Genomic DNA, 12,635 nt, shown 5'->3' with positions numbered 1-12,635 from the left:
TATATATATATATATAATTTATTTTTCATTATTTATTCATTATATACATGTTATTATTATTATTTAAATAATTACTGTTAATACCAGTTATTAATTAATATATTAATTATTTATTATTATTTTTATTTATATATACACTTTACAAACTGTATTTATGAAAGAGTATGTATATAAAATAAAATACAAATATAATATATAATTATACATCATAATATACTTACAATTATAATATTTGGTCATTATAATTTATTAACACATAAATATGTATACATTATTAAATTACTGTATATAGATTGTCTTGAGAATGATGACTTCATTTGCATTGTAAAAACCCTTTTTAATGTCATTCTGTTGAGCATGACCAATAAATTAATACACACTGTCAAAGGGAATTTGAGATGAAAATGAGATGAAGTGATGTTCAGACATTCAGGGCTTGTAAAGAAGACTGTTTGTCCGTCTCACTGTGTAAAAGGCTAATGTGCAATAAAACTCATCATGAAAGACCTTCAGCATTTACACATCAAACCGCTGTTACACAACGTGACATTAACTATATCAATAAAAGAAAATGAATTCATCTCAGGAAAGGTCGGTGGCTTCTGTTCTTCATTTATTATCAGATGTGATTTCTATGTGATGCCATTTCCAGCAGTTTCACACCTGCCATTTGTTACTAAATCAAACATTTTAGAAGCATTTATGGCTAACACTTTATAACATTAACAGCTCATTAGAAAACATTATATGACGTCCAATGCCATTGGATCCTCAAATCGTCAGTCAAACCTCATAACTCCACCCCTCCTCCATTCAGAATGAAGCGCCGCGACAAAAATGCAAGGGTAAATAAAGAACTGATGTTTGAATAAGTACAGCGTTTTCTTTACTCAAGAAACACTGTCTATAAAGGCTAATGTTTGTGTGTGTATAAAGAGCAGAGAAGAGTCTTAGCATTTGCTCTCTAGTTGTAGCCAATACACTTTTGTACGTTTTAAATATCATAGCTGTTCGTCTTTTATATCGTGAGATTTTGGCCAAATGTATTAACAACAAGAGAAACTGAGCGCCCATATAGCTACAATAAACTTTAGAGCCTGCAAACTGGTGAAAACGTGATGCTATTAATTTACTGCCTCAGAGACAGCCGTTCTAATGATGGACAAAACACAGATCTCTGTCACTCGCTCGTCAAAAACCTTGTTAACTCCATTTGACTATGATTTTCAGAAATTAAGTGCAAGTGTCTGATCATATATAAAGCCTGTATCGGCAGCCAATGAGCTCGCTGCTCAACATTCAAATATATGACTAGTGCTTGCCGTAGCAGTTGCAGCTTGCTTCAGAAACCCTCCACCTTCCCCAGCTCCACCTGTATAGATCTGCTACGAGGTGATTCATGTATGCTGTATGGGGGTTATTTCATGTATGTAATATATTTTCAGCAGCAGCATGTTGTGGATGTATTGGCAGTAGCAAGTCTCGGTACTTGCTTTGCAGCAGCAGCGTAGCAGATATGGTTAGGGTTAGGGTTATATATACTGTATATATATATATGCACACACACACACACACACACACTGAATAGCCTATGCATATAAGCCAAGTCAGAAAGTCAGCTTTATTTATAAAGCGCTTTGTACAATATAGATACAATGTAAACAGAAATGGAAGGGGGAGAAAACATTTCTTTAAAAAAAAGAGTTTTGATTACTAAGTGAACAAATTATGTATAAGTGTTTTCACACATAATCGCTGTGTGTAGGTCATCAGTAAATGAGTGTGGCATTAAAATGGCAGTGTTTCCCAAATTAAACAAAATAACTTTTAGTTTCGAGTGATGTGTGTAATGTAGAGAACTGTGTTTATAGTTTTGCAAAAAGTTTGTTTTACAATGTCAAACTGAATGTGCTTATAGTTTTGCAGACTTGGTCTAAAGATTAGGTATAGGAGTGAATGGTTCCACTAAGTGGGCCTCAAGTATCACTTTTAGTGTCCAAGCTATTTTTAAAAACTGTAATGCGGTTGCTAAGGTTTTCTTGGTGGTTGTTAGGGAGTAGCTAAGGTGTCCTGGGTGGTTGCTATAAGTTGCTAAGTTGTTTTCCACTTCTTTTCAAAATTTTTCACCATTTGAATGTAAATAATGGTCTTTTGAGGTACTAATCCGATTGCTAAATTGTCCTGGATGGTTGCTAGGGAGTTGCTAAGGACATCCAGGAATGCTCTTAATGTTTTGTTAAGGTTAGGGTATAATACATTAGCTTTATAAAAAAACATGTAAGTCAATGTGCATTATGTAGCTAGGTAAACGTGTGTGTGTGTGTGTGCGCGCGTGTTTATATTTTTCACCAAATTAACCCCTCGTTCAGAGCCTGAGACTGTGAATGTAGTTGTGGCAGGTGTCTCAGACATGCTGTGAGTTTGCATGAGGATCTTCAGACTGACTCGGTGTGTGAGATGACGTTTGTGTTCTCACATGTGAGTAAATGCAGTCGTGAGACGAGCAGCGCTGATGCCTGATGACATGCGGTCTAATTGCAGCGCAGCTCAGTGGAAGTGTCAGCCGTACGCTGGTGAAGGAGAGTCAGTCACTCAACTAATAAATGTCACATTTAACACTGAAGCTACAGTACATACATGGAAGTCAGTGTGCATTATGTAGCTAGGTAAACGTGTGTGTGTGTGTGCGCGCGCGTGTTTATATTTTTCACCAAATTAACCCCTCGTTCAGAGCCTGAGACTGTGAATGTAGTTGTGGCAGGTGTCTCAGACATGCTGTGAGTTTGCATGAGGATCTTCAGACTGACTCGGTGTGTGAGATGACGTTTGTGTTCTCACATGTGAGTAAATGCAGTCGTGAGACGAGCAGCGCTGATGCCTGATGACATGCGGTCTAATTGCAGCGCAGCTCAGTGGAAGTGTCAGCCGTACGCTGGTGAAGGAGAGTCAGTCACTCAACTAATAAATGTCACATTTAACACTGAAGCTACAGTACATATTAGCATGTGAAATAGAAATAATAACAGCTCTCCTCCTGTTGTGACGCTGATGCTTAGAAAACAAGCACACAGAAGTCAGTTTAATTGGATTTATTCAGATCTACCTGAAGCATGTGTGATATGATTATGGTTTTAGTCTTTGACTCAATTTTATGACAGAATATTTTGTGAATGCGCCTTTCACTTTGCAAAATGAAGTATTTGTCCCACTTATTAATTTAACACTTTCTCTATTTACAAATAATTTAAAGTTAATACATTAAATTACAAAATTATAAAATACAATACAAATGCTATATTAAGTTATTTATATACAATTATTTTTATACAAATAACAATTGATTAAAATTTTTAAATTAATTTACACATTCCTTTAAAACTTTTCTCTTTTGCAAATAATTGAATTCAAACAAATGCTATATTATTATTATTATTATTATTATTGTGAATTATATATATTTGTTTATTTATATACAAGTACATTTATATAAATAATTTATTAAATATTTTTATATTTTTAAATTAATTTTACCACTTTACACCTTTATAATTAACAATTGATTAAAATTTTTTAATTAATTTACACATTCCTTTAAAACTTTTCTCTTTTGCAAATAATTGAATTCAAACAAATGCTATATTATTATTATTATTATTATTATTATTGTGAATTATATATATTTGTTTATTTATATACAAGTACATTTATATAAATAATTCATTAAATATTTTTTAATTTTTAAATTAATTTTACCACTTTACACCTTTATAATTAATTAAATGTCTGCATTTAATTACATGAAATATTAATTAATTAATTAATATAAAATATCAAACAGGTGCTCCTATTTTTTTTCAGAATAAGTTTGACAACCTGAACTTGTAAAAAAATTGTGTGATATTTTTCAGAGACCTGCAGACGTTGACACACAATCTGTGATGTCATTTCCTGTTTTATGTTTTGTGTGTGTCACATGACAACACAATGGTTTCCTTTGTGTGAGTTACTGAGTTTTAGTTTGATTTCCCTGGCAATTGATTTTCAAATGTCAATTTAAAAAAACGTGAATTTGAGAAATTGACATCTTAATTACTTCATTGAACAGGTGTGTTCAGGTAATTATCTCTATGAAATGCATTTTAATACATTTATTAACCAATGAATGTATTTGGATACAAAGATAGCTTCACATATATGTAAATATGCCATATGATATAACGTTATTACAGAATAAACAATGCTGTGTATTTGTATTTTACGGCATCTTATTAGATTTAATTAAAACAAGCACTTAGAAATTCTATGAATATTCATAATCACATTAACTTCCCACAATCAATGGCATCTTTGCAGTTCTTTGAGCTGCCACTGACGGAACTAAAGAACCTTTATTTTAAGAGTGTTGAAGACTGGATAAAATACAACAATAGTGAGTAGAGTTCAGTTCCAGTGCTGTGAATGAGCAGATGATTTCAGCTCTTCTCTCTAAAGAAAAGATGGAAACACAGCACTGAATAATCCACCAGTGAAACCACTGTGATCTGGATTGGAAGTGCCATATAGAAAATACTTGAAATGATTAATAATAAATTAAACAAACTGGTCAAATATGATATAAGACGCAGGAGGACAGATGGGAAAAGAGTCTGAGCATGTTCACCTGCAGTCACTTAATAAAAGATGAGTTGGACTCTCAAATTGAATGTCAATAATCAACTGACTTATTTCATACACCAGTTCATTTGGATACAAGTAATTCTGATGAAATAGAGAACAGCAGCCATGGTTGTTTCCTACTTTTTAATGTACTAGTCAAATGCATACGTCATATTTTGGAGCTCATGTTCATGCACTGCAGAAATAATGTATTCCCCCTTTACTGTTACTAATCACTATGAAGTTATTGCTGTCTTTCATACTGTATGTACCAAGATAAAGAAAGCAGAGGGGATTCAATTCAAACATCCACACAGCGCATTATTATTTTCTATATTGAGAAGACAGATCAGTTGTTCAGGGATTCTTGACTTTGTTCAATGGGCTGTTTTATAAACGTGTGCACATCGCCACCTACTGACCACTTACCATTAAACATTAAATGAACAAGAAAAAAAGAAAAAAAAAAAATGAATTATTACAATGTTAGTAAAATATATTTTTTGAAATCTAAAATCAGTATTTAATTTGAACAAATACATGTGTGTGTGTGTGTGTGTGTGTGTGTGTGAGAGAGAGAGAGAGTGAGCATGTGTGTGAGAGTGTGTGTATGTGTGTGTATACTCAGCCCCCCAATGTTAGAATAATTCACAATATAAGGGCTGAAGAGCCGGACTGCATGACCTCAACACCTTTGTAATATATAATATCATATATCATATCATAATTTCAATCCATTTAATTTTAAATATATTATTGGATGTTTCAAAATCAAGTACATTAAGTCCATCTTGGTTTGAATTGAATTGTAAAGTGTTCTTTTATTCAAATAATGATGTTTATTTTTCCAAATAAAATTCTATATTGTTTTTATTTATCTCATAATAATATGTTTTGGAGCATCTATGGCCATCGCAGTGTAAACTAGTCTAGCATTGATCTTATAAATGCTCCTTTAGCTTTGTATTCATATATTTGTTCTAATTCCATTTGGAATGTAATAAAAATATGCTTTTCTTGTTCACTTATGTATTTATTGTAAATTTCCATTATATTTCTAATTAAAACGTATTTTCGGTTTCTTTTGTCTTTGGCTATTTTATTACTTCTTATGCAAATTTTCTAATTTTAGAATTTGCCAATTTGTTCCATTATAAACCTGATATTTTAGCATCATTGTAACATTTTTTTTAAGTTTAACTGTACTCTTAACCCTCAAAGACCCAAATATAGAAAAATTATTTCACCTTTAAAATGTTGTTGTAGGAGGCCTCTAATGCAGAAATAAATGTTTTTTTTTTACATTTTTGACATTTTAGTTATATTTTAGGGAAATGTTGTAACATTGCAACGTTGAACCTGGGGCCTGTTTCAGAAAGGAGGTTAAGTGAAAACTCTTGAGTATGTTAACCCTGAAATTAGGGAAACTCTGGGTTTTCCGTTTCAGAATGGGAGGTTTGTCAAACCCGGGAAAGCAGGGTAAGTCAAGCCCGTTCCCTTTCAGTCGGTCACTCTCGACGTCACGTCGGAGGACCGACGCGGGCATGAAGCACGCTGAAGTGGCTATCGTGGATGGCTCATGCTCCCATTGCGGGGGTATGACCATCTCGGAGTTGCGGACCGGACTCCGTTACCTGCAAGGGGGCGGAGTGCCCAGGCCGGCCTGTCGGCGACACGGTGGAGAACTTGCCCAGCAGACTGAGGCCATCAGGTACATCCTGCCGGCGTACAGCTGCTGCCATCGCCAAAACAAGAGCAGAGCTCCTGCGGCCTCCAGCAAGCTGTGCCGTGGAGCCGGTCGCAGGGCAGCCGCCCCGCCCGTCCAGGCCCCCGCCAAACCTGGTGGCAAGCGAGAGAGCAAGAGGCCCGGAGACGGGCGACCCAAAGGTGGAGGGACGTGCTCTTCAGGAGATACTAAGCACACCACTCCCTCCCCCGGAGTGTTCCCAGTGTTATCCAGTCTTACTCATTGGGTAGTGCCATAGCAGCAGTAGCTGGTCCTCTTGTGAAGCCCTGGCCTACGCCAAAAAATAGGGGCGCAGGTGGCTTCCACAGGACACTGGAAGGGGCAGTGGCTGTGGCCCTTTGGTAGGATCCTAATTTCGTCGGTCCTCCGACGTGACGTCTCCGTTCCCTCCTTCAGGGAACGAGGGTTACATATGCAACCGAGACTTTTCTGAAAGAGAGGTAACTTATACCATGGTAATCAGTTACCATGGTACCTTACTCTGTGAACCTAACCTGGTTAGGAGCAGGTTTTCTTCGGTAAACCCAGAGTTTCTTTCTGTCTCCTCCCCCTTTTTAAAGTGTAAACGATGTTTAAATACCTCATTCATTCATTCATTCATTCATTCATTCACACTGCAAAATTGCTTTTCTTACTGAGTATTTTTGTCTTATTTCAAGTACAAATATCTAACAATTCTTAAGATGCACTTTCTATAGATGAAAAATGGTCTAATGGTCTTGTTTCCTTGGGGATTTTCCTTTTAAGTGCATTTTACATAAAACATGTAAGATTGTCCTCCATAGTGTAAGAAAAATAATCTTAATGCAAACAGAAACAAGAATAAGCTATTTTTTATTTCTTACCCCATTGGCAGATAATTAGCAAAATAAGACAAATGCACTTAAATTATTTTTTTCCCTTCATGGAAACAAGAATTTTTGTTTATTTACATCATATTCACGTGCATATTTATTTGAGCAGTACCATTTTAAATGGTAGTTTTCTTCAAAACATCGGAGATGCCGAGCACATCAGTAAGACCGCCATATGCAGATTTTAAGGAAAGTGTGCATCGCTCTCACACTCTTTCTGAGAATTTTTTCCTGGGCACAAATCCGTCAAAGATGAGTTTCACTGGACTGTAGGTCAGTGGTGTAGAAATCGGTTTAAATGAGGCTAATCTGATAAATTACGTTCACTTGATAACATTTTCTGCGACCTCTGGAAGTAACCCAATAATCAGAATTTCCTTCAGGATTTCCAGTGTGGTTGGGGTTGGATGCATTGATGACAAGCATATCCCCGTCATCGCACCTTCTGAAAATGAATCAGATTACTGTATGGAACGGAAGGATACCAGATGGAGGGGAATAGCTACGACATGCCGTAACCACAGCTGTTACATAAACACAAATTATTCATAATTTATTTGATCATCTTTATTTCCTACAAATACAAAAGCAACTGTTATTCTTTTTACTTTTGGATTTTAAAATGCTTCCGATACTTCATCTCTATCGCGCTCAAAAGCTGCAGTGCATTGAAATAGACACTGAATGATATTTAATGTCAAATATTTGTAAAGTAATTTAGCCTATACAGCCATGAACCTTTCATGCTTAAAGCTTTACCTTGATTGAATTGTGTTTTTATACTTAATTTTTAGCTGCTGCCACGTTCTTTCTTTTTTCTTTTCACATTTAAACTCAGAGTTGGTCGAACCTCTTTATTGAAACGGGCCCCTGAAGAACTAAATGAAAACTTTGATCACTTGACTTTAGAACACTTGTATCAGAGTCCATCTCAAAGTCACTGTTCCCATTTTCAAACACTAGCATAGATTATATTATTTGCTAAATAATCTCAATGCAAATCAATTCCAATCAAACTTACACATTTTAAAAAATGTATCCATTCCACAGAATTCATGCATTTAAAAGAAAATCACACAATACTGTCTGATAGCTTATTAATTAATCATTTTATTATCACTAAATACTGAAGGCACAATGTTGACCTCCTGAACTTGATTTCCACGTGCCTCAGAAATTAATCAATGTCACGATTACCTACGGAGAGGAGCGAGGAACGAGGAGAATGCAGGAGAAGACCAATCAATAGTCTTTTAATAATCCAAACGGGGAACAGACAAGTAGCACAACTTCGGACGTTAGACACCGGACAGAAAGCAAGGGTGCAGACCACACTATAAATGCAACTCAACAAGGCAATAAACGAGACACACCTGGCATCAATGAACAATCAGAACAGGAAGAGGAAGAACCAAATGTGGGCACATGAGGGAGAATACACACACAAAACAGGTCCATAATCCTGACATATCACCCCCTCCCAGAAGGCGCGTCCTTGCGCCGTAGATACAACATGGGGAGCGTTGGGTGGGAACTTGGGAGGAGGCTCAGGAGGAGGACGGATACCCGGGAGGGAGCTGGCATACAGAGTCCAAGGAGGTGACGAAGGAGGGAGGAGCCAGGGATGAGACAGGGGGGACTTGGAGCAGGAGGAGCCAAGCAGGACCCAGGCCACAGCCATGACGGCGACCCATGGTGGAGCCGACGGAGGAGCCATGGAGGAGGAAGGGCCGACGACTCCAGGGGGCCGACCAACGGCAGTGGAGCAGGTGGCGAAGGAGGCGAAGGAGCCCGAGGCAGAGACGGAGAGCTGATGAGCCAGGGCGACGGGGATTCACCTCCAGGGGTGCACAGCACCAGATCCAAAATCAGCTCACCCTCAGCCCTAGTGCAGTGGGTGGACCTACTCTCCGCAGTCTCAATGGCTTCGGCTTTCTCCCTCGTGGTGGGCATGGTAGCCGGCTATCGTACCAGGTCTGACGTCATCAGCAGCTCTGGCTCCACGGTGATCCTCAGCTCTGTGGCTCCTTGTGGCAATGGCTTGTCGGTCGCGGTGGGCTCGGGCTTCAGCTCCGTGCAGCGGGGAGATGGTGGACTGGGCTCTGGGTCGGGAGTGTCCACTCCACAAAGGCGGTGAAATTCGCTAGAGGACCATCCTCAGACGACGGTGCTCTGCACGCGGTGTTCAAACTGGCATCGTAGAACGCACAGAGTGCGTCGTTCGGGTAGCTGGTGAGACTTGCGAGGACCAGGAACAGTCTGGTATGGCCCTCAAGCGATCTCCCCCCCTGCTCCAGTAGGAGGAGGACGTATTTAGGGCAGGCGAGGGGATCCATGAGGAACAACAGAAACAAAAAACACTGGGTAAAACAGAGAAACAAAATGGAGGGGAAACTCACAGTAATACTGTGTCGGTCTGATGTTCTGTCACGATTGCCTACGGAGAGGAGTGAGGAAAGAGGAGAACGCAGGAGAATACCAATCAACAGTCTTTTAATAATCCAAACAGGAACAGGAAGAACCAAATATGTGCACATGAGGGAGAATACACACACAAAACAGGTCCATAATCCTGACAATCAAAAGATTGTCTGGATCTTTATTACTCCAAGTGAAGTCTATCTTATCAGGATTTATGTGGCTCTATTCATCATGACAAATTAATTGGGAATTAAGTATATCAGTGTACTGGAGGAAAACATGTCATTAACGGTGTTCCAATCACCACATAAATTTAACTGGGTATTACAGTATATATTTAAAAAAATCCATAATTTCCTTTCTAAAATTTTGTAATAACAACCTGTTTTATAAATTATTATTGTCACCATAGATGTTCCCCAAAATTAAAATACTATTCTCCTTTTCTACAACCAAAATCAAACACCTTCCAAAATAGTGAGTGTAGCGTCTGGACCAATCAGACACACCATTTTTCATTTGATTTAACAAATCAATTATTCATTAGATTAACAAATAATCACAGACCCCCTCACCCAATAAACATACTGGGTGCCAGCAAGTCTGGCAACGACACCAGGCCCCTGGTTACCATGGCAACCAGGACCCCTCAGCCAGATCAGATAAACCTTTACGACTTAATGGCATGTTGAGAGTTTTCCCTCATACTACATTTTCCATAGGAAAGACACATAATGCACAGCAAAATGGACTCTTCTCTAATTAATTCATAGGAAAACCTTTCTTTGAATGAACACACATATACTTGGGTCATTGTGTATGTTGTTACTCTTCTTGTATATTGTCTTTTGTATTGTATACTGTTTTATGCATGCTTATGATAGAACCACTCGTTCATGTAATCTTACCTATATGTAATCTTACCATGTTTAGTATATGAATTCGTCTTCTGATTAACTAAACGAGAGTGTATAGTATATGTTGGTACATAGGCAATATATTAATGCTCTAAGAATCTTTACTAGTTTGTTCATCAACATCCAATCGAATTACATATGCAAAATACCATGCTTGGAGACTCGTAAACTTTCTCTCCAAAAGTGAAAGCCACCATTGGCTCTGTGACCTCCCGGAGGTGTGAGCTCAATAAGAGATAAATCTCTCACACCAGTGACCCACCTCAGTCAGTCTGCGGTTCTGTTAGATTCTGAGAGGATGTGAGCTAGAACGCTTCTGCAACTCTTAAGTCTGCACCAGGCTTCGGCCTTGTCTTTACATTCACCAAATATCCTAGGATCTCAGCTGACGTCTCTCTTAGCTCTTTTTCTGACTTTTCACTGGGATGAAACTCCCAATCACCATCGAGTCAGAACATCTTTGGAGTTCATCGCTCTTCAAACCCCGGAAGAAGGTGATCCTAGACCACCGAAACCTCCAAACCATCAAGACTTTCATCCGAGACTGCATCCGTACGCTCGTTCCAGGCCAAGGCAATGCAAGTATGGTACATTTAACAAAACAAAACAGAGGTTTAGTATAAGCTGTAGACCCCGTTCTAAAATGACGCTGATGGTTTCACTCAATTGGTTAACTGACACTTTTCATAGCTTCATTCTCTGGTTTTTCCTGATGACTTCATCCATCAAGCCTCATTTGCCCTTTCCCATGTATGAGTGATTGTCTGTTTGTTTGTTAGACTAGTTTGTGTTAGTGTTTAGGGTTATACTTTACTTGAAGGGGTGTGCATAAGACTGACATGACACCTTCATAATCATGACATGACACCTACATAATCATCACATGACTCATGTCATGAATATAAAGGTTTTTTATGCATGTTTATGACAACTGTCATTAAGTGTCATTCGCTCAGTTATGTAATTTTTAATGCAAAGATGGCATTGTTTGAGATGTCTTTGTTATGGGCTATGGTTAGGGGTAAGGGTAGGGGTAGGGTTAGGTCAAATAATGTCATAGTTGCATTACAAATTACATAACTGAGCGAATGACACTTAATGACAGTTGTCATAAACATGCATAAAACCTCCTTCATATTCATGACATGTGTCATGTCATGATTATGAAGGTGTCATGTTAGTCTTATGCACACCCCTTTAAGTAAAATGTTGAGTTAATAAAACTCATGTGCACAAATTACATGAGTTTCTGATTCTGCCTTGCAAATTAATGCCCCTTTACCATTTTGATCCTTACTACATGCTCTAATGCATTAATACTGTATACAATTATTTTCTGTGGCCACGGAAATATCCTTTCCTAGAGTTGATATGAACTTACACTGAATGTTTGCTGGACGAACAGATTGGTTGATGGCAATTTAAGTCTGCTACAGTTATTACTGGCAGCTGATATAAATAATTGTAATTAATAATAATTAACTGTATTTATATAAATTTCCCTTTTGAGCTAATTTGCTACATGACCTTTCATTTTTTTAATTTTCCCTTTACAGTTACAGTTACAGTTTACTCCGCTGAATTATTACTAAACAATGGATCTGTCCTTAGTGCATATTAATCAATATATAATTTTAGCTTTTGGTGTACAGAGCTTTACAAAGAGAAAATTACTTATAGAAATCCCTATGATTATAAGTAATTGGCCTTCCTATTCAGAATCAGAATCAGAATCAGAAGAGCTTTATTACCAAGTATGTTTACACACACAAGGAATGTATATTGCTTGTAGTACTGAAAAACATCATGTATAAGTTCCACCTCCCTTTTCCTCCTTTATCGATTTATGACCTTGATCTAGTTTCTGATTCTTTGGAACCTCTTCTTTATATTGAAATTTTACCTGTTTATGAGTAACACATTAATTTTCTGCCGTCTTCACTTTATCTTAGTTCCTATAAAGTCATTTTATGAGGTACAGACTCATGTGATGACACATCATATGAAGAGATTTTTCAGCATGTTACTGTTCTGATCTTT

Source organism: Sinocyclocheilus grahami, unplaced genomic scaffold (genome assembly GCF_001515645.1).
Source record: "Sinocyclocheilus grahami isolate Dianchi unplaced genomic scaffold, SAMN03320097.WGS_v1.1 scaffold460.1, whole genome shotgun sequence".
NCBI lineage: Eukaryota > Metazoa > Chordata > Actinopteri > Cypriniformes > Cyprinidae > Sinocyclocheilus > Sinocyclocheilus grahami.
The sequence above is the reverse complement of the archived record's forward strand: the minus strand, read 5'-3'. Positions refer to the sequence as shown.